The sequence below is a fragment of the Ascaphus truei genome, chromosome 20 (genome assembly GCF_040206685.1).
Source record: "Ascaphus truei isolate aAscTru1 chromosome 20, aAscTru1.hap1, whole genome shotgun sequence".
NCBI classification, from domain to species: domain Eukaryota; kingdom Metazoa; phylum Chordata; class Amphibia; order Anura; family Ascaphidae; genus Ascaphus; species Ascaphus truei.
This window is the reverse complement of record NC_134502.1, coordinates 389,413-411,031: the sequence shown is the minus strand read 5'-3', so window position 1 is coordinate 411,031 and position 21,619 is coordinate 389,413. Positions and strand designations below refer to the sequence as shown.

The 21,619-nt window shown below is 46.5% G+C and overlaps 2 long non-coding RNA genes across 2 annotated transcripts; both read right to left on the bottom strand.

The window, feature by feature from the left end:
* Positions 1–283: 283 nt before the first annotated feature.
* On the bottom strand, positions 284–21,165 carry LOC142470638 (uncharacterized). The gene is made up of 2 exons (XR_012789283.1): positions 20,951–21,165; positions 284–688 (listed from the first exon to the last, which is right to left on the bottom strand). It is a non-coding gene; the product is annotated as an uncharacterized LOC142470638 (long non-coding RNA).
* LOC142470639 (uncharacterized) lies at positions 14,238–19,453 on the bottom strand. The gene is made up of 3 exons (XR_012789285.1): positions 18,963–19,453; positions 18,277–18,351; positions 14,238–14,621 (listed from the first exon to the last, which is right to left on the bottom strand). It is a non-coding gene; the product is annotated as an uncharacterized LOC142470639 (long non-coding RNA).
* Positions 21,166–21,619: the final 454 nt, after the last annotated feature.

Below are 21,619 nucleotides of genomic sequence, written 5' to 3'. Positions count from 1 at the left end.
AGATTTCCAAGTCATGGATTCCGAGGGACCCGATGGCGACCAAGCTTGGTGCCTATGGGTCTGTGCGGAGTCCGGACTTGAAAGCCTGAGGGATGCCAAGGTGTTAGAACAGGAGGGGTTCTGCAGTTTTGCTTGAGTACTGCGTCATGGGCTCGCACAGGGCTATCCGGCCACCATTTGCCAGAGCCCAGACTCTGGGGAGCCTGGACAGCGGGTGAACAGCTGAATGAGACATCCTTCTAATGAGTAAGACCACCAATGAATGAGACTGGGTTCCAAGCAGTAAGCCATCATACCATTTAATATACCATTGTGCACAGCGTATCACCCACAGACAGCTATTTTACCAGCACATTTAGTTGGGGGATCTCTCATCATTAATCATCCTACATGAGTGTATCCCGGATGGGAGTCTCACAATTCTTGGCTTCCCAGGAGCGGCCATTGTTATCCTGACGCCGACATTGGAGCGGATGCTTAAATGGACTACAGGGTCCAGATTGTCAAGGTTTTCTGGGTCATCGATGCTGATGGTGACCGTTCCAGCCTCTGTTGCTGTGTAGCGGCGTTGCCCATGCTGGATTAACATCCGTTCTTTAAACCCGTCAGGGTGAGTGATGGTCACCGAGACATCTTTTCCATATTTGTTGCAGACGTGGGTAAAGTGTTTGTTCCCCATTGTGAATTTCTGAAAAATGATAAATAATCAATAGGAGGAGATATTAAGAGCGCTTATATAGCCAGTAGAAGGAGGAGATAGATTTTTTTTATATATATATATATATATATATATAAAGCTCAGCTATCACAGTACAGATCTCTCTCTCTCTCTCTCTGTCTCTCTCTCTCTCTCTCAATAATAGCACTCTAGTATACCATATGAATATACAAAATACACAATTTATTTATTAACTGTCACAGAACAAAATATAAAAGAAAGCATAGAATATTTAAAATCATGCATGGATCCCATGTACGTAAAACATGCAAATCAGAAAGGACACAATATCTCAGATGACAAAATCTCAACCCAATAGGGTCTCAAGCATAGGGTGAGATAATACTGCAGATTAAACTCACAGCTGCAGTATGGAGGAAATATCTATAACCAACTAATCAAATCACCCACTACAAAAATCACGGGAATAATATAAAGTAATCCCTAGAAGGCTGAACACAGCTGTGCAACAATCAAAGCTGTGGGTGAAGGACCAGGTTAAGCACACTCCAGAAACTGTATACCATGAAGAACATACCACCTAAGTGTAACCATGCTGTAAAATGGCTGCAGTCATCTCTCCTGCTGACAGTAAGGCCTGGTAAGTTATGGGCATGCCAGCAGTTATCATGGAGGTTTGCCCTCACACCCTGGTGAGGTGTCATATGTCCCATAGGAAGTGACAACATGCTGTGTGTCCACGGTTAGTGACATCAGAGATGTGCCTGTTCCTAGGTGATATAAGACACAGCACTGTCTAAAGTTAGTTCAGTTCCTGTTGTTGTGCTGCCTCTGTTCAGTAAGAGGCACATGGAGGTCTGCAACATTGTTGCAGTAGTCTGATGCAGAGCTGTGAGTCTGGCAGCATAAGGCAGACAGAGAAAAGCTGTTGGTGGCTGATGTAAGAGCTATGAGACAAGGAGTAAGTCTGAGTGCAGGCTTGGGAGGAGACAGCTTATAAGACTGTGACCAGGGACCTGGCACAGGGACTATCTCCCTAAAGGGGAGATAGGGGAACCCACCAATTAAGGGAAGAGATACCTTTCAGAGGGAAGCAGCTGAACAATGGAGGGCTAAATACACCCCATTGTGGAGGGCAGCTTGCACACCGTGCAATAAAGATGATGCTGATAACAGAAACCCTCGTGTGTAAGAGTGAGGTGATTGCACAGGGGGCTGCACCACAGAGGAGTTCCTCACCAGGACCATCCACAAGCTAATGCTGGGATCCTGATGAGGTGGAGGCGCTACACTGGATATAGGTAGGACTCTGCCCACTACCTCAGCTGCCTGTCTGGACGGGTCATCCCCATACACCATCATGCGGGAGACTCAGGAGTCCTGTAGCCAACAGGTGCACCACCAGACACAATCACACTGTAATGGGGACTGGTTAGACCACAGGGGCCAATGTGAGATTGGGGGGGTCAGGCCAGTCCAGAAAACCCGTTACATTTGTAGGCGCTGCTGAGATGCTTTTAGCTAGGTCACTGGGAAACAGGGAGAAGTGTCTGCTGCCACTTTGTGCTGCGTTGGGACGGTGCCTAGGGGTAGTCAGGGGGCTGATGGTGTATGTCAGTTCGCAGGGACGACCTAGGGGCCTGAAAGGAGTGAGAGGTTTGGAGCCGGGCTATAGCTGACCGAGTCACCTTGAGGTAGTGCTAGTTGGTAGGATGCCAGAAGGGATAGCCTGTTAACGTGGTCAGGAATCCTGGAGAGGGTCTGCGCTAGGCTAACCAAGACAGGTAGACGCCCAAGTACTGCATGCATTTACTGTACATTTAGTTTTGTTTATACACTGCTATGGCTGGCCTTTTGTCCCAATTGCCCGATTTTGCAGCATGGAAGAAGACAGAGGCGGCCAATGTCTTTTCACTTGATGGAGATGTATCCACAACCGGGGTCACGAGCAATAACACCTACTTCTCTGGCTTGGAAAAAATATATAAACGGCGAGCCAAACTGTGGTGGGAGATAGCGAGCTTAGAGAACTATATATCAACCGACCTCATTCCCAGAGGCCTACGAGTTGATCTTCCGCCATCAACCACACACACTGACCCTGAATTTCTCATCAAGTGGAATAAGATTTTAGGCATTTGCTCTGCCTCTTTTTTTTTTTTTTTTTTAACTTTCTTTTATTGGTTTTTGCAAAGATAGTACAATCCAAAATCACATTGGTATCATTTAGTCAGCTTTATGACATACAACATCAAAACAAACATGGTAGGGGGAAGACGTGAAGGGGGATGGTGAGGGGGTGGGGAGGGGGGGAGGGGCAGGTAACGGCTAGAGGAAGAGTGTAATCTCCTCCGAGTATTCCGCTAAACCTGGCTCTTTCTGCGTGTTCTGAACTAACTCATTGATCATCACACCGAGTCCAATGATCAGGGAAAGGCGGAGGTCTCTTTCTTTTGTCATATATTTCGAGCTTTTTGTCAACCCTCTCGTGTGTCTGTTCCGCCATTGAAGGACAGCCCACCTGCTACTATCAAAGCCAGACGGTGGCATTGCTCATCCCTGGGATATCGGTCTGTGCCAGCCACAATGACCAGACTTTTTGGAAATTTGAGCCAGTGTCGTTGACTAGACTTGTCAACTTTTCCATCTGGCAAGCGAACCAAATTCTATTCCGAATTTTGTCTATCGATGGAATTGCATTCTGATTCCACAACTCTGCGGTCTCGCACCTCATCGCCATAGCAAAGTGTGCTATTAGTTTGTTTCCTGATCTAGATACCTCGTCTGTGGGCTTACCTAATAAGAAAACCCACGGATCTAGTTGAATTTTGAGGCCCAAAAAGACCTTCTGTAGCCAATCTCTAATTTGTGTCCAGACGGGTATGATTCGTGGACAAGACCACAGCATATGCACCAGATCTCCTCTGTTCCCCACACTGTCTAGGACAGAGTGGGGAAGCTCCCGCAACAAATTTTGCCCTTCTAACTGGGGTGAAGTACCACCTCAATAATACTTTATATGAGTTCTCCTTCAATGTCGTACAAATCGAGCTGCTGGCCGCAGCTTTGAAAATTGCTGTCCACTCTTCGTCTTCTAACGGTCCTGTCAAGTCTGTCTCCCATTGAGTCATGAAACTGGGTCTATGTGAGTCACCAATGTCTGTCCTGGCCACCTCTCTGTAAAGAGCAGAGATGAGTCCCCGCGTATCGGTTCCCTGATCACAGAGCTTTTCAAAATTAGTTAGTGGTGGTCTGTTTGGGTGTTTGGTATAAAATGCCCGAACCTGGAGGTATCTAAGAAAATCTGTGTTGGGTAAGCCCGTTTCTGACTGTAAAATGTTGAATGTTTTGATTGTGTCTCGGCCCTCCAGGTCCTTAAGCCTTCTTAAACCCCCTTTTTGCCAGAGTGTGAAATTCCTATCAATTAGCCCCGGAGCAAAGTCCGAATTGCCATATAAAGGGGCCATTAATGAATCTTTAGAGGTCAATGAGTGCCTATTTTTAGTCGATTCCCAGACCAAGAGAGAGTTCAACACAAAGGGTAGCGGGTTCTTGAGATCTTTTAGTCTAGTCTTGGGATACCAAATAAGATCCTTGAGCTCTAGCGGGGCACATACCTCCCTCTCCAAAGCGACCCATCGCCTCAGCTCCGGATCCCCATGCCACTGCGTAATTTGGCATAGTTGGGCCGCTTTATAGTAAGCCATCAAGCTTGGCACTGCCAGACCTCCAGTTTCCTTAGGCCTTTGCATAATTGACATTTTTACCCGTGGTTTTTTATTTTTCCAAATGAATTTCGTAACTGCTTTCTGCAGTTCTATAATGTCTGATCTTACTACGGGTATCGGAAGGGTTTGGAACAGGTATAGTATCCTAGGGAGGAGGTTCATTTTCACACAGAAGATCCTACCAATCAGGATATCCCATATGCAGACCACTCTTTAAGTTCCTTTGTGAGGGCTCTTAGGAGTCTCGGGTAGTTCTCTTGATAGAGATTGTGGCTATGCTTAGTGAGAAAGATTCCTAGGTATTTTATAGCTCTGGTCTGCCATTTAAATTGAAAGTTGTTTTCAATTAGTTTCTCCGTCTCCTTTGGAATATTTAGATTCAGCGCCTCCGATTTCGATTGATTGATCTTAAAGCCGGAGATTCTGCTAAATTTATCCAGTAGCGCGAACAGATTGGGCAACGAAGTAAGCGGTTTTGTCACAGATAATATAATGTCATCTGCGTATAGAGCGATTTTATGCTCTTGGGAACGTATTTGCACTCCGGCAATGTCTGGGTTATGGCGTATGTGTGCCGCCAACGGTTCCACGCATAGGGCGAACAACAGAGGCGATAGTGGGCAGCCCTGTCTGGTACCGCTTTTCATTTTAAACAATTCCGATGGGAAGCCCTGGTGTATCACCCTGGCGGTCGGGGTCGTATATAATGCTTTTATTGCCCTTATAGTTTTGTCTCCAAACCCGAATGCCTCAAGCGTGGACTCCATGTATGGCCAATCGATCCTGTCAAAGGCCTTCTCCGCGTCTAAACTTAAAACTACTCCTCGGATCCCGTTGGCGTTAATGAAGTTAATAATATCTATTATTTTTCTTGTGTTGTCGGCCGCTTGTCTGTCTCTAATAAAGCCAACCTGGTCCGGGTGGATAAGCCTTGGCAGGATCGTACTCAATCTATTGACAGTTTGGAATATATTTTAACGTCCGAATTGATTAAAGATATTGGCCGATAACTTTGGCAATTTGTAGGATCTTTGTCCTTTTTATAAATTATGGATATTGACGCCTGAAGCATCTGGGCCGAAAAGGGTTCCCCCGCCAGAACTCCATTAAATAACTTGAGCATATGTGGTGCTAGCACCCCTATAAATTTCTTGTAGTATAAATTAGAAAACCCATCTGGGCCTGGGGCCTTGGAGGGTTTGAGATGTTTGATTACCGCTGTCAATTCCTCTAACGTGAAATCAGATTGGACTGCCTCGTTCTCCAGCCTGCTCAGCTCCGGTAGGGCTGCTTCCTCTAAGAAGGACTGTAAAAGTTTGTTTGTTTTTGGATTGTGTGTCACTTTCTCCCCATTATATAACTGTTCATAATAAAGCCTAAACTCTTCCACTATGCGTTTGGGGTTGGAGGTCATCTCCCCCGATTTGGTTTTTAAAGTTTGTATGTTATAACTCGGTTGCCTATTACGGATCCTGTTAGCTAGCATAGTGTCCGGCTTGTTGCCTTTCTCGAAAAATTTCCTCTTTGTCCAACTTATATCTCTCTCGGCCCGGGATGTGAGGAGGAGGTTAAGTTCTATCCTTACATCCTTCAGCTCCTTGAGAATGTCCTCTCCACCTGATCGGCTATGTAGTGCAGAGAGTTCATGTAACCTCTGATATAGCTGAGTCAATTTTGATTCTCTCTGTCTTTTACGTCTTGCTGCAAGACCAATCAGAGTCCCTCTTATTGTGGCTTTGTGAGCCTCCCACAGCGTAGTGTGGGATTCCACAGTGCCTGTGTTTGTGATAAAAAAATTGTCTGATTTCGTCTTTGACTACCTGTGTCAATTCAGGTATTTTAATCAGGGACTCGTTTAGTTTCCAGTTTGCTCCCGGGCTAACCTGTCTGATTTGTGTGCATCTTAGCTCAATAGATGCATGATCCGACCATGTAATGTCATGGATCAGAGTGTTGGAAATTTGTGGGACCATTCTACTCGATACAAAGAAGTGGTCAAGTCTGCTGTAGCTGTCGTGTGGGTGCGAGTAGAATGTATATGTGCGCTCACCTGGGTGTTGTTCTCGCCATATGTCCACCAGACATCCCCTTCGTAGCCCTTCTAGTAGCTCTTTGGTTCCTGCTTGTCTCCCCTTCTCCTGTCTCGGAGATCTATCAAGGCGAGGGTCTAGGGCCTTATTAAAATCTCCCGCTAGTATCACATTACCAATTGCCCAATTTTGTAATTTGAGAAAGAACTCTGTAAAGAACTGGGGATCATTTTCACAGGGGGCATATACACACGCCAAAGTTACCCTAGTTTGCTGCAAAGTGCCTACCATTATAATGTATCTACCTTCTGGGTCTCGTTTTAATTTTTCCAACACGAATGGGACTCTATTGTGGATCAAGATAGCCACACCCTTTGTTTTTTCTTTAGCTGAAGCCAGATAGACTTTCCTATAATGTTTGTCTATAAAACTCGGGTTCTTATTGCGGCAATAATGCGTCTCCTGAAGGAAGAGAACATCGGAATTTCTGCGCTTAAATTCAGCAAACGCTATTCTGCGTTTTTGGGGGGAATTAAATCCCTTGACATTCTGGGATATGAATGTTAATGCCATCTTTGTGTGTGGAGTGAGTCTGCGAATGTGTACAGGTTTCTCCGCCTACCCGAGTCGCGATGTCCCGGTGGATGATGGTAGTGGATCTGCAGGTCTTGTGTTGCCAAGTTTTCTTTTCTGAGGATACCTGAAGGGGGGGGAGGAAAACACATAGGGGAGTGACAGGGAACATATAACCTTGTTGTACAAACAAGGGAAACCCATTTGGTCTTTGGAGACCTGTGGTTTGCTGCCCGGGAATACCACACAGACTCCGGATGTTCCCATTTCCCCATGTAGGGTTGTGGGAGATCATCCAGGCCGCGGATGCCCAGGTCTTTGATTAGACTGTGGCTTAAGGCCACATTCCAACCCCAGAGGCACATGCCAACAGGCACTAGAGAGGTCAGACATCCGCCCCTCCGCCGGCAGCAAAAAGAAAACATTATTTTTAATATTCAGCATGTAAACATTATGATAAACCTCAACTCTAACTCATCTTATGTATAGTGAAACTCTGGTTAATTCTAACCTTTAACTTTTTTTTTTTTTTTAAATCTTTAACTGGCTACCCTGCCTCTATAATTCATCCTCTCTCCCCAGTAAGGGAATGCGCGGACCCCTCTGGAGAGCTCCGGTGCTCGGAGCAGACCCTCCGGTTTCTGCTCCTGTCCCCTGGGCTTGGGTTGTCAGCGTCCTGAGCGTCTTGCGCCAGAGGCGCTGGTAGTGACGTCAGATTCCGGGCGCCTCACTCTCGCGAGAGATTAGCCGTCGACGTCAGCTGAGGGTCGTGCGCAGCTCTGGCAGGGGATTGTAGCGGAAGTAGGCGTGTCAAGTGGGCGGAGACTTCTGGAGCACCTCGCGTTCGCGCCCAAACGTCCTCCGCCATTCGGATCCGGCGCTTCTTCTCCGATTTCTCCCGCCCAGCTACTCGTGGAGCCTCGTGGAGCCATCTTGGTGAGTTGAAAAAATAAGAAACTTTTGCAGTGTTCTTTCTTTATTTAGCTTTTCCTTGTCCGCCAACGAGGCTAGTTCAGCTGTAGTCGGATCTTCCGGGGGGAGATGTAGTATAGCTCCTCTTACTTGGGACTATAGTTCGGGAGGGTAGACAGTTCCAAACATGGTAACAATAACAACTGGCGAGCCTGGTATAACTGTGAACCTCAGTGTTTAATTTTCACCCCGGTCTTGAAGGGCCCGACTTTGTGTGCTGTTGTCCGGATGGCTGTCGCACTTTTTCCCATTCGGTCCGCCTAGTTGTTCGGCCAACCGGGGCTTCAGACAGTGGTAGGGCATTGGGGTAGCCCAACTTGGTCAGGAACTCAGGCCCCTCTGCAATATGTTTAAGAACGTGCGACCTGCCATTTTGTAGTACAATCAGGGCAAAGGGAAAAGCCCAGCGATAGCGGACATTTTTCTCCCTTAGAAGTCTGGTGACTGGTTGTAGGGCTTGACGTCATGCCAAAGTGATTGGAGAGATGTCTTGGAATATTGACATCTCTATTCCCTCGAATTTGATCGTAGGGGTGGCCCTGGTGGCTTTACATATGTCGGCTTTGGTCGTAAAATGGTGTAATCTCAGGATCACATCTCTGGGGGGGTTATTAGGAAGTGGCCGGGCCCTCAATGCCCGGTGACACCTGTCCATTACCAGTTCTGATTCCGTTTTTCCTGGCATTATAGATGTCATCCAGCGGTTTATTAATAGCTCGGGGTCCAAGATCTCCTCTGGTATCCCCCGTATCCTGAGGTTGTTCCGTCTGTCTCTATTCTCGCTGTATTCGTGGCGTTCTTCGAGTTCTGCCACTTTTCTCTCCAGTATGGTAACTCTGGAGTCTGTTGCGGTCTGACAGCGGGTGGATTTGTCCATTTTCTCTTCCAGGTCATTTGTACGGGCCCCGATACTGTGTATATCTTTTCTTAAGGTGTCCACTTCCCCGCGAAAGAAGGTTTTTAGATCGTAGAGGAGTTTAGTAATTTCTTTTTTCAGGGCACCCGTCTGTTTCTCCGTTGTCACGTCCAGCTCCGGACCGGAGTCAGATTCGGATGCCGCCATGCTGTCCGTCTCCTGTATCTTTTGCGCTCCCACAAAGTATGTGCGAACGTTTTCTTTCTGTTTAGACTTTCGTCTTGTAGCCGCCATGAAGTTTTATGCCTGATGCTTATGTCTACTAAATCCTGCCGTTTTTATGTAGTTTGGATGAGTTTTACTGTGCGCTTTGTATGTTTACTGCCGGTGGGACTCGGAGCGATCAGATTAGGCTGCCATCTCTGCTCCTGCCGCGCATGCGCCTCCTGCTCTGCCTCTTTAATGAGATTACTAGTCGAAACAGACAATAATACATTAGTAGTCGTAAATGCAGAACTAGCAGAACAGCGTAATGATGCCGAGAAATGGCGAGGTAATTCAGAGTTTATTAGTCTAGAGAATAAACTGGAAGAAACGATAGGTAGGTTTACGCGCGAACTAAAAGAAAGAAAGCAGCGTAAATACATTCGCGACACTAAGGACTTTAAGGAAGGCAAAATATACAAACAAAAAAAGGAGAACAAAAAAGTCCGCTTCCACCACCCAGAGTCCTCGACCGATTGGGACACTTCCAATGAGGAGAGTGACGGTGGGGGAAGAAGAGACCAGGGACCAGTTGATACACCAAGGTTAGGTTTTTTAGACCAGGACCCCCGCCACCCACCACCCCCAGATCGGGCAAGACCCGAAGAGGCCAGATGGGGTGGGCTGCGCGACAGAGACACCTGGGGTTACAGGGGGGGTCCGAAGCGACGATCACGTCGACGGCGATAGCCAATGTCACTGATGATTTCAGTCAGGTGATAAATCTATCTGACGTAACCCTGAGTGAGGGTCAGATGTCTGTCCTGCATAAGGGATTGTCATTCTCTCCCACTGAGGATTTTTCCAGATTTGACTGGATCAAAGACACATACTTATTTGGCCGCAAATTACTACTGCACAAGTTCTTTAAGAGAAGGGCCCAGAACCTACTTAGAGCAGCAGGTCAGGAAGACTTTGATGACCAATATTTAGAGGGTATTAATATCTTAGCAGCATTGGAGGAGGAATCCTTCAGGTCATTGGGCGAAGGCCCATTCACCACACTGAAACCCAAGTCAAGGTTCACACCGGGACTTGAGACATGCCACAATGTTGCCACCTTTATTGGTTTAGTCACTGCTGACATTGAACACCTTAAACCTAGACCCGCCCCTACTAATCTGAATAATCTGGAGAGACAATCACTGTTAGAATTGAAACAAAATTCTACAATCACGATTAAACCCTCAGACAAAGGGGGCAATATCGTGATAATTAACACCACAGATTATGTCAAAGAGAACTTGCGCTTGCTATCTGATCGTGACTGTTATTCAATTTTGAGAACAGATCCCACTAACATCTATCTGCGTGACCTGAAACTCATCCTAGACTCAGGCGTTGACACTAAGGCCCTCTCAAAACAAGAAAGTATGGCACTCCTCAATAAGAACCCAAGGATGGCTACTTTCTATTCCCTCCCCAAGGTGCATAAGAGTCTTGTAGCACCACCTGGATGCCCCATAGTCTCAGGAATCTCCAACCTAACTGAGCAATGTAGCGTCTACGTTGATAGGGTGCTTCGCCCCTTTGTGGTCAAACTACCCTCATACTTGAGGGACACCAAGGACGCCCTTAACAAGTTCAGGGAGGTTGCAGTCGAGGAGGACACGTTGCTAGTCAGCCTGGATGTGGAATCTCTGTATACTTCTATAATACATGAGAGAGGCATCCAGGCTGTAGAATACTATCTGAACAAGAGGTCTTGTGAATACAGTAATCACAACATACTGGTCCTAGACCTCTTAAAGATTCATCTTAACGCATAACATGTTCACCTTCGATGGTAAACTTTACCACCAACTCCGTGGCACTGCCATGGGGACCACCTGCGCCCCCACCTACGCCAATCTCTATCTGGGCTGGTGGGAGGCGGAGGTTGTATTTTAAGAACGTTTTCGTCAATATACCTCCCATATCCTTTTGTGGATAAGATATATTGACGACATCTTTGTCCTATGGCAGGGCACCAAGACGTTTCTTGACACGTTTATTGATGAGCTCAACACCAATCCCTTCAACCTCAGACTAACTTCGGAGGTCGATCGGGAGCACATCACGTTCCTTGATCTCTAAGACCACATGTGGGACCCTAGCCACATCCCTCCATCGGAAATCCACAGCTAGAAACAGCCTCCTCAGAGCCGATAGCCACCACCCTAAACATCTGTTAAGGGGTATACCTACTGGCCAGTTCTTACGCCTGAGGAGGAACTGTTCCTCTAACGAGGACTTCAAGGCACAGGCTGTAGCCATGAGATTAAGACTCATGGAAAGGGGATACAGCAATAGGGCCATTAAAAAAGCGTACCAAAGAGCTAGGGCCACAGATAGGAACACGTTACTAGACGAGAAGGCGGCACCACCCAATGCGAAACAAATAATACGCTACATTGGTACGTTCAACAACCAATGGCCAGAAATCACTAATATTATGAACACACACTGGCATGTATTACGTGAGGATGTGGATTTGAAAAAGGTCCTCAATGATAGGGCGACATTGGTAAGCAGAAGAGCCACGAGTCTTCGGGATCTGTTGGTGCATAGCCACTATCAAAGACCATCAGCAGGTACGTGGCTGGCCAACAGATCCGTTGGCTTCTACAAATGTCACAAATGCACCGCCTGTTCCTCCTGTACTCCCACAAAGACCTTTCATAACTGGAACAACACACACAGTTTTAATATTCGGCAGTTCATTAACTGCAGAACCATGGGCGTGGTCTATCAAATTATCTGTGTCTGTAACAAAAAGTATATCGGTAAGACTAAACGACAGCTAAGACACAGAATACTTGAGCACCTAGGGGACATTCGCAATCATCGCGATACCCCTGTTGCGAACCACGTCCACAACCAACATCAGGGACTACCTACAGCCATCAAATTTGTGGGGATCGAGGCTGTGTTCAATCACAGTAGAGGAGGTGACTGGGACAACGAGATTCTAAAGCGTGAATCTCAATGGATTTACACCTTGGGCACACTGGTTCCAAAGGGACTTAATGAGGAATTTCTCTTCTCCCCATTTATTTAAAGAGCCCATGTATCCCTTTTACCATTATCCACCAGTCTCTCACTCGCTAATTGAACATCATATGATATGTGTGTGTCTGTTCGTCTGGCACCTAAATGCGTATGCTCCTCATTTTCGTGACCATTCATAATGGGCAACGTCTCTACACTTATGTCTTTGGCATGCTCCCTCCCTTTGAGCCGTTAGTGTCCCCCAGATACCCCTATCCTCAAACTCTAGCCACTTATCTGCAGGGTATGCTGCAATATGGCACTTACCTCTGCAGACAGAGATATGGCTATCCATACTTCTCCCCACACTATCTTTTTCTCTGCCCCCCTATACTTCAACGATTACAGTGTAGTGTTGCTAGGGGGAGATAGATATAATTATCAGCCATAAGGATCTCAGGCAAGATGGCAATGCCTTTATTTATCTGGCATCACCATTTAAACAATTGTACACATTTTTATTCAAGTTGCTGCTGCTCTCACCTGCATGCATATAAATATACTCTACTTATATGGTATGCGCTAATATTGGCCTGCACAGGGTACTTTAACAAGGGACAAACTAACCCCAATATGTGTGCAAGCCACGTCACTCCCGGGATTAACCAAGAAACTGCAAGATTGACAATGCATCAGATAGCCTAGCAGGCGACATAGGGGAGACACTCCCCCAACAGTCGCCATAACAACCAGTAGCTATTTAAAGTGCACGTTTACTATGTGCCTATACCTTTGAGAAAGCGCGATCACGCGCGAAACGTGCGTCAGGTGACCAGAACGTGGTGACGTCACCGCACCCAAGATGGCGCCTCCGCGGCTGCAGCTGCTACTGTGAAACCGGGACACTTTCTTCTGGGCATCCTGCCTGCTTTCCCTTCCACTCGGGGAAGCAACGAAGGGGCTATGAACTTAGACAGCATCCAGGAGCTAAGTATAACACTTTATTAGCCTGTTAGATGCCTATGTCTAGGGAACTGGGACTACACGGCACTATATACTCTGCCTCCCTCCCCATATAGCCACCATTCTACAATTACATCACCCGTGCAGGGCATAGGGATCAATGATTTAACCCCCAATACTAAGGGGCTGAGTTAGGGGCACTATTTACTTAATGTGTGCAGCATCAGCTACTCACTGTCTATATATGCTTACATGTATGGAGGTATAACACTAGTAACCATTTAGTGAGTCCCACAACCTGTGTACTCATCCAATAACCCAATATTGACCCTGTTTGCTCAGTGTCTTTTACCGGTTTCAAGTAAGGAGATTATGTTAACGATCTCTGCGTTAAACTATCAGTATATTAATGAGGCTATAACTGGATACGGTCCTTGAACCGTGCCTCTGGGCATCCATAAGAGCACACTTTGTGCCTGCCCTTTGCAGAGCATTAACACCATCTAGCCAATTATTTTATTATATTCTGTTTACTCACACATTACTTTATGTGTGGTTATGTTTTCATTTTATTTTCTTTCTGTTGTTATTGACTTCACCCTGTTCTGGATTTATTCTATACCCACCCTTAAAGTGGTCTAGTGATCACACACAGATTTATATTATCTGTCCAGTCGGCTTTTGTTTATCACCCCTCCAGATTTAGCTTCAGTAGATCTGGATCATTCCAGGTTTATTGAATTATTGATAATAGGAACTCCATAGGCACAATAGGCCTTCCAGTCTGGAGTTACATACAGGGGATTCACTAAGCGAGTAAGCCCACTTTAGGGCGGTGTACTGTTACTATCTTCCTACTTATGTTGAAGATTCTGTTGGTTTGTTTATAAGGGGCTGGTCCTGGACTATTTTACCACACCCCTCTATACAAATAGGTTTTAACTTTCTTATGTGATTAAAAGGTTTTTAACTATAATTACCACATCACCAATTTAGCCACTCTGAGTGCATTCAAGGAGGTATCTTCTGTTTGTTTGTTTACTGCATGGAAGAGCCAGAGTACTCTAGTCCATTCCAGACCACTCACCGTAGGGAGCACAGACTGGGAGGAAGGAGATACAGCAGACACTAAGAGAGTGAGCCTAGCCTGAGGTAGTGCATACAGGAGTCCGGCTTACATTAAGTACACGAAGGTGGTGCATCAGGGCAATCTTTATTGTACCGGTGTGGTGGCTGCTCCGCAGAGCGGAGCCTTATATACAATCAGAACAACACCGCAACGCAAGATGGCGACGGCGTTGGAGTCAGTAGTAATGCTCAATCAGTCCGTTGTGTGTAAAGAGGACATGGGACAATTGATGAAGCGGTACTACAGTCTTCGTCAGAAAGACGGAGAGGAGCTATCTGAGTTCCTCCTGCGGATTGGAGCAGTCTTGTGGGAGATGCGGAGAAGGAATCATATTACGGCCACCGAAGTGGATATGTTCTGTTGTGATCAATTTCTGAGAGGAGCGATACCTGACCATCCTGTTGTGGTCATGATGAGGTGCTCTTGGATGCAGGGTGACCCCCTTTCCTGGAAGTGGCTAGTGGAGAAGATAGAGAAATACGAAGTTACAACTGCTGCTAATATGAATAGCAGAGCGACCCAAAATGGCGGTTCCCGCTTCCCTGGGAGACCGCGTGAGCCAGTTGCAGAAAATGCTGCAAATGCTAAAATTGCAGAAACTTGTCCGGGATTGGCGGGAAAACCTAAACCCCACCCCCGCCAGCCGAGTGACGCCGTGCAGAGCCAGAGTCACTCCTTGAAAGAATGTGCCGCCCCTCCTTTAAATTCCACCAGGGGAGCGAGAGTTTTGAGCAGTCATCAGCCATTTCTGTTCACCAGGAGGAGGAGCCGGGACTCTATATCACTATGAGTCCTGCTGAAGTTCAGGCTGTCTTCAGGGAGAAGTTACTTTGTGCCTCCCATGACCAACACCCAGCTGTGGTGATGCCCCAGCCGGCGGACCACACCAGTGAAGCTGGAGATAAGGAATCACCTGCCCCGTTATCTATGGAACAGGAGAGACCACTGTGCAAAGTGTCTCCCGTAACCAGCACAACAAAGAACGAGATAGACATTGGGGTATATCCGTATTTATTGCCAGGAGGCTCCCTGGTAGTCAAGGCGGGAGCGGACACAGCCATGCTGACGGCTGAAGTCCCGCGTGCGGCCTGCACCGAACCAGTTGATCCCGGAGAATGGGGATCGCTCCTAATGATCGCAACGGAGCCTAGAGAGAACGGGGTCTACAACCGCGGTGAGAACCCGGAACCTCACCGTCGGTCCCCTGCGGAAGTGCCACTACTAGCGTCGGAGTCTGCTTCATCGGACGAGGAGCAGGCAAGCCCGACATCGGTGGTGATGCACCTACCGGCGGACCACTACAGCGGTGCTGCAAAAGAACCAGCACTTACCTGTGTTGCAGCGGAGCGGAGTCTCGAGGTGCCGAGATCGCCTGTGCGGAGACAACCGGAGCGGCGTAGTCCCACGGCCGTGGTGACTTACAGCGCGGAAGGAGGAGAAGATCCCATCCCGAGACGACGGAGCGATGAGATACATCCTTACCCTCCCCAGGCGCCGGTAGTGGCAACGGCGGAGGAAGGCCTAGCCCAGGCCCGAGCGGAGCGGAGAGCAGAACCATCACTTCCGGCGGCGGATGTCGTTGTGGAGGAAGAGATCCCGCATGGGGATCCATCGCAAGATGGCGGAGTATCCGGTTCCGGTGATGATGTCACTTCCGGCGGAGGTAGCGGAACGACCAGAGAGAGAACCACAACGCCTCGGCGATCGGGCAGTGCTTCCCGATCACCTGTGACAACAAAGAGCTGGCAGGCAGCGAGGAGAGCCGAAAAGGGTGAGGCTCAGCCAGCGGAGAGTCCTCACAATGATACGGGACTATCCGAAAGCAGAGAGCAGGTCGGAACCCCGCAGATGCCCATTTCCTGTCCCTATGCCCAACCCCATGCCCTAGGTAATGCCCCTGTCCCTGTCACCTTTTCCTGTGGGTCCACATCCAGTTTGGGAGTGTCGGAAGGGTCCCAGGGAATCGGTGAGGAAAGGACTGGGGAGAGACTGAACAGCTATGCCTCTGATGGTGGGTCGAGGGGTGGAGGGCAGTTGGGAAAAGTATCCGAGTCTCGATGGGTACCTAGTGTGGCCGTAGTTAAGTCTCAGGATAGCTCCAAACAAGAGAGGTGGTCTAGGCCTCTTTCATCAAGGACCTCTGGGGTATCTTTTTGGGGGGATACACAGGAGGGGGACTCACTAGAGTGGGGGTCTGAGGAACGTAAGGAGACCCGATGGTGGGCTCCCTTATTTGAGGGATACGTGGGGTGGATGGACCGCACACGGTTCTTACTACAGAAAGAGGACGTAGTGGACTATTGGTGGGCGGTGGGGGAATTTACACCGGCCCAGAGGAAGAGGGAGATGCAGGAACGATGGTTTCAGATATGTCAGCATAATATACAGTCTATGGGGCCTGGGATATTAGCTGACCCCGTGGACACAGACGAGCCCCGGTCATGGGTGTTGCCAGGGAGGGCAGGGAACGCAGAGCTGACTAGGAGCAGCCGGTCCGAGAGGGCTATTATAGCCAAGTACAAACACTCGCATGGCCTGGAATACCCATACGTCCCTGAGCCCCTCAGAAAGGGAGAAATTGAGTTTGAGATGGGTTCCACTTGTGAGGATAGGGGATATGGCACTGAAGAGGAGGAAGGATCAGGGGAAGAAGATTGGGATCCTGGCGGGTTACATGAGAAGTGTCACCCAGAGGGTTACAGCATTGCTGCTTTAAACCCAGTGGACCATGCTGTGCGTAGGCCACCTTAAGAGGGTATGGTAGTACCACTAATGGATACTCCATCAGGGAGTAATCCTGGTTGTTATACATCTATGTTAGGATGTATCTGTTATTATGTATGAAGATATGTACTGTAATGTTGTGACTAATTATGTGTGTTTTCCATTTTACAGTGCTTCCTGAAGAAAGGTACTTCAAATTTAGGTCCCAGCTGGGGTTGGTGGGATTCACCAGGGGGAGAATGTAACCATGCTGTAAAATGGCTGCAGTCATCTCTCCTGCTGACAGTAAGGCCTGGTAAGTTATGGGCATGCCAGCAGTTATCATGGAGGTTTGCCCTCACACCCTGGTGAGGTGTCATATGTCCCATAGGAAGTGACAACATGCTGTGTGTCCACGGTTAGTGACATCAGAGATGTGCCGGTTCCTAGGTGATATAAGACACAGCACTGTCTAAAGTTAGTTCAATTCCTGTTGTTGTGCTGCCTCTGTTCAGTAAGAGGCACATGGAGGTCTGCAACATTGTTGCAGTAGTCTGATGCAGAGCTGTGAGTCTGGCAGCATAAGGCAGACAGAGAAAAGCTGTTGGTGGCTGATGTAAGAGCTATGAGACAAGGAGTAAGTCTGAGTGCAGGCTTGGGAGGAGACAGCTTATAAGACTGTGACCAGGGACCTGGCACAGGGACTATCTCCCTAAAGGGGAGATAGGGGAAACCACCAATTAAGGGAAGAGATACCTTTCAGAGGGAAGCAGCTGAACAATTGAGGGCTAAATACACCCCATTGTGGAGGGCAGCTTGCCCACCGTGCAATAAAGATGATGCTGATAACAGAAACCCTCGTGTATAAGAGTGAGGTGATTGCACAGGGGGCTGCACCACAGAAGAGTTCCTCACCAGGACCATCCACAAGCTCACGCTGGGATCCTGATGAGGTGGAGGCGCTGCACTGGATATAGGTAGGACTCTGCCCACTACCTCAGCTGCCTGTCTGGACGGGTCATCCCCATACACCATCATGCGGGAGACTCAGGAGTCCTGTAGCCAACAGGTGCACCACCAGACTCAATCACACTGTAATGGGGACTGGTTAGACCACAGGGGCCAATGTGAGATTGGGGGGGTCAGGCCAGTCCAGAAAACCCGTTACATAAGCATAAAAACCACAATGTCAGTGAAAAAGCATGGAGCAACTGCTCGAATTATAATTACGTGTCCCTGAGAGGGGACAGACCAGGGGATACTGCCTACAGCACCCACTCCTACGCATTTCGGCAGATGCCTTCAACTGGGAGCGGTGGGGTAGGCCGGATGAGTAACAGGCTTTAAAAGGGATTATTGTCGCGCCAAAAGCGCCGTCTACAGGTGAGAAATTAAAGACTTTCAATTACCTTAAAGTGTTCTCAGTGGTGCACTCGCATATCCGACCAAGTGCGCATGAGCGCGATGACATCATCAGTGAAAGCCTATATGACCAAAGCGTCGCAAGCTTAGAGATGTCACAGGGCTGGCAATAGATTCCCTCAAATCAGAGGGAGCTTATCCGCATGCGCAGAGCTTATGTGCATTGCCCTGAATTTAAAGGGAAACTAACAATGCAAGCCCCAGTATATTGTGAGCGGGCATAATTAAGAGGATAAAGCACAAACGATGCACCTCCTGTCTGAGAGCCATAACCTAAAATAGATAGGTATATAGTAATATGGCTGAGAGAAAGTAGTAAGTCTACTAAGTAGAACGCAGAATACACCACCATACAGACAACATGTAAGAGTGTAGAGGTACTTGTATGGTTACTTTAAATCTTTTCTTTTGCTTAACACATTACTAGGCACCACTGACATACTATTAAGTTTCTTTATTATTGCAGTCAGTATTTGGTTACCCTTATTGGTCTTGTGGATGCAGGGTCCGCTCTCTCTTTTAGCATATATATATATATATATATAAGAAAAACAAAACAGAGCGCACGCCCCATATGTAACACTAACATTTTATATAGGGGAATAAGGATGGGGGGATTAAAAACTCTCACAATGTGTAAATTAAAAAATATCAATATGTGATTTATAATCACCACCAAGGCTGGCACAGTCCGCAACAGGTAGAGAGTCCAAGATCAGCTGGAATCAAGTTCCCAAACAGCGCTTTTCCTCCGGTGCCACTTAAAATCCTCCAAATCGGTAAGGTAGCAGAGTGAGCCTCACTATAACTCCATGTGCTCCCCGGCCGTATAGGACACACACAGCATGATGACGTAGTGTCGTAAGGTACGTCCCTGACGCGTTTCGTCGCAACAAATGCAACTTTATCAAAGGGAATGTCTCTGAACAGAAATGGCAGTGTATAAGTACTAGAGTGTCTCGATCGTGATTGGTGGGTAAACTAAATGAGATGACCTCCCCTAAAAACGAGCCGTAACATAATGGAATTGCAATTAAAACTTTTAACACTTTAGATTCTGCATTTTATAACAATTCTAAGGACCACTATTTGTTATATTCCAGTAGGATAAATACCAAGTTAAATGGACTCTCTAGTGCTAAAACACTGCCAAAAAGTGTAAAAACATAGCACTATCACATACAGTATAATACTATAATTAAGTTATTAAAAGCTATGTAATGAAAGAAAAAATAAAAATAAATATATGACAAACTGTAATATATATAAAAGTATATATAAGATGTTACAATGATTCCATGTGAAATATATAATTATTCATAACAGAGATATGATCAATTGACAAAACACCTTGTAATTAAAAATGAACTTGAAATCAATATTCATATGGAATCTTTGTGTATACACATATTATGTAGTTAAAAACAATTAGAAGTTTATATTTATAAAAACAATAATAATTTTAACACATATTCATAAAATACACACATGCCAAATGCCAGTATTATATTATATAGACAAAAAAATAATAAATAGTTATAATTAAAATATATCTCAATTATAGAGAAAATGTAAAAAGAAAGAAATGGATGATATATCATATGTGATGAACTAACAATAATGTGATAATCTAACAATGTATGGGGGAAGGGGAAGGGGGGAGGGGAGGGGGAGGGGGGGGGAAAGGGGAGTGTGGGGATAGGGGTGAGGAAGTGAGGGGGATGGATGAGAGTGGAAAGTGACGGCGGGTTGAGTGAGGGTAGGGAATGGGGATGTGGGAAAAGGAGGGGGGAGAGAAGGGGGGAGGGGGAACTACAGCAGTGGATGGGGAAAAGATACAAAAGAGGGGGACGGGATCAAAAAGACAGCACAGAAATAAACAGAGAAACATATCCACAATATTTCTATCAAGCCTACACCAGAGTACTGGTATCCAAACATATATAAATATATATATATATATATATATATATATATACTAGCTGATATACCCGGCGTTGCCCGGGATGTAAATCTGTAATAGGTAGTATTATTTATAAATTGTGGAACAATAGGTTGAGTATTTGTTGGAAAGGTTGGATAATAATGTTGAAAAGAAAGATGGAAGAAAATGTAATACGATGTTGTATAAAAATGGTTTATTGTAAACACACCACAATACAATGTGAGGAGGAACAGTGACAGGGATCAGAGACAGAGAGGTATAGAGAGGTATAGAGACAGAGTGAAGGGACCACTATTATCTATTTACTATATATTTACTATCAATTAACATATATACTGTGTGTGTGTGTGTGTGTGTGTGTGTGTTTGTGTGTGTGTGTGTGTGTATGTGTGTGTGTGTGTGTGTGTCTGTATGTGTGTCTGTGTGTGCGTCTGTCTGTCTGTCAGTATGTGTGTCCCCGTATGTGTGTGTTTGTGTCTCTTTCTGTCTCAGTGTGTTTGCCTGTGAATGTATGTTTCTGTGTCTGTTTCTGCATTTCAGTGTGTGTGTCTGTGTACTGTTTGTGTGTGTCTGTGTATGTTAGTGTATGTGTGTGTGTGTATCTATCTGTATATCTTTTTTTAACAAACATAAAATAAACATAAATTGGGAACTGTCCCCTCACCATATGCTCTATCCCCTCTTATTATATATACCCAAACAGTAATATATATTACCTTTAGTTATTGGGATCAGCAGGTTCTCTGATGTAGCATGAAAGGAGAGAGGTTTGTTGTGTCTGTAGGAACACAGGAGTATTTAAGGGAGAGATGGAGGGACAGAGAGGAGGGACAGTGACATAGAGGAGGGACAGTGACAGAGAGGAGGAACAGTGACAGAGAGGAGTAACAGTGACAGGGATCAGAGACAGAGAGGAGGGACAGTGACAGAGAGGTATAGAGACAGAGTGAAGGGACAGAGACAGAGGGGAGGCACAGAAACAGAGAGAAGGGACAGAGACAGGGAGGAGGGACATGTGCTGCATTATATTTCTCCATGTTCACACCCAGGAGTACCACTACTATCTATTTACTATATATTTACTATCAATTAACATATATACTGTATGTATGTGTGTGTATGTGTGTGTGTATGTGTGTGTGTGTGTGTGTGTGTGTGTGTGTGTGTGTGTGTGTGTGTGTGTGTGTGTGTGTGTGTGTGTGTGTGTGTGTGTGTGTGTGTGTGTGTGTGTGTGTGTGTGTGTGTGTGTGTGTGTGTGTGTGTGTGTGTTTGTTTGTCTGTCGGTCAATCTGTGTGTGTGTGTGTATATTGTATGTGTGTGTGTCTGTGTGTGTGTCTATTTCTGTCTATGTCTGTTTCTGTCAGTGTGTGTGTGTGTCTGTTGT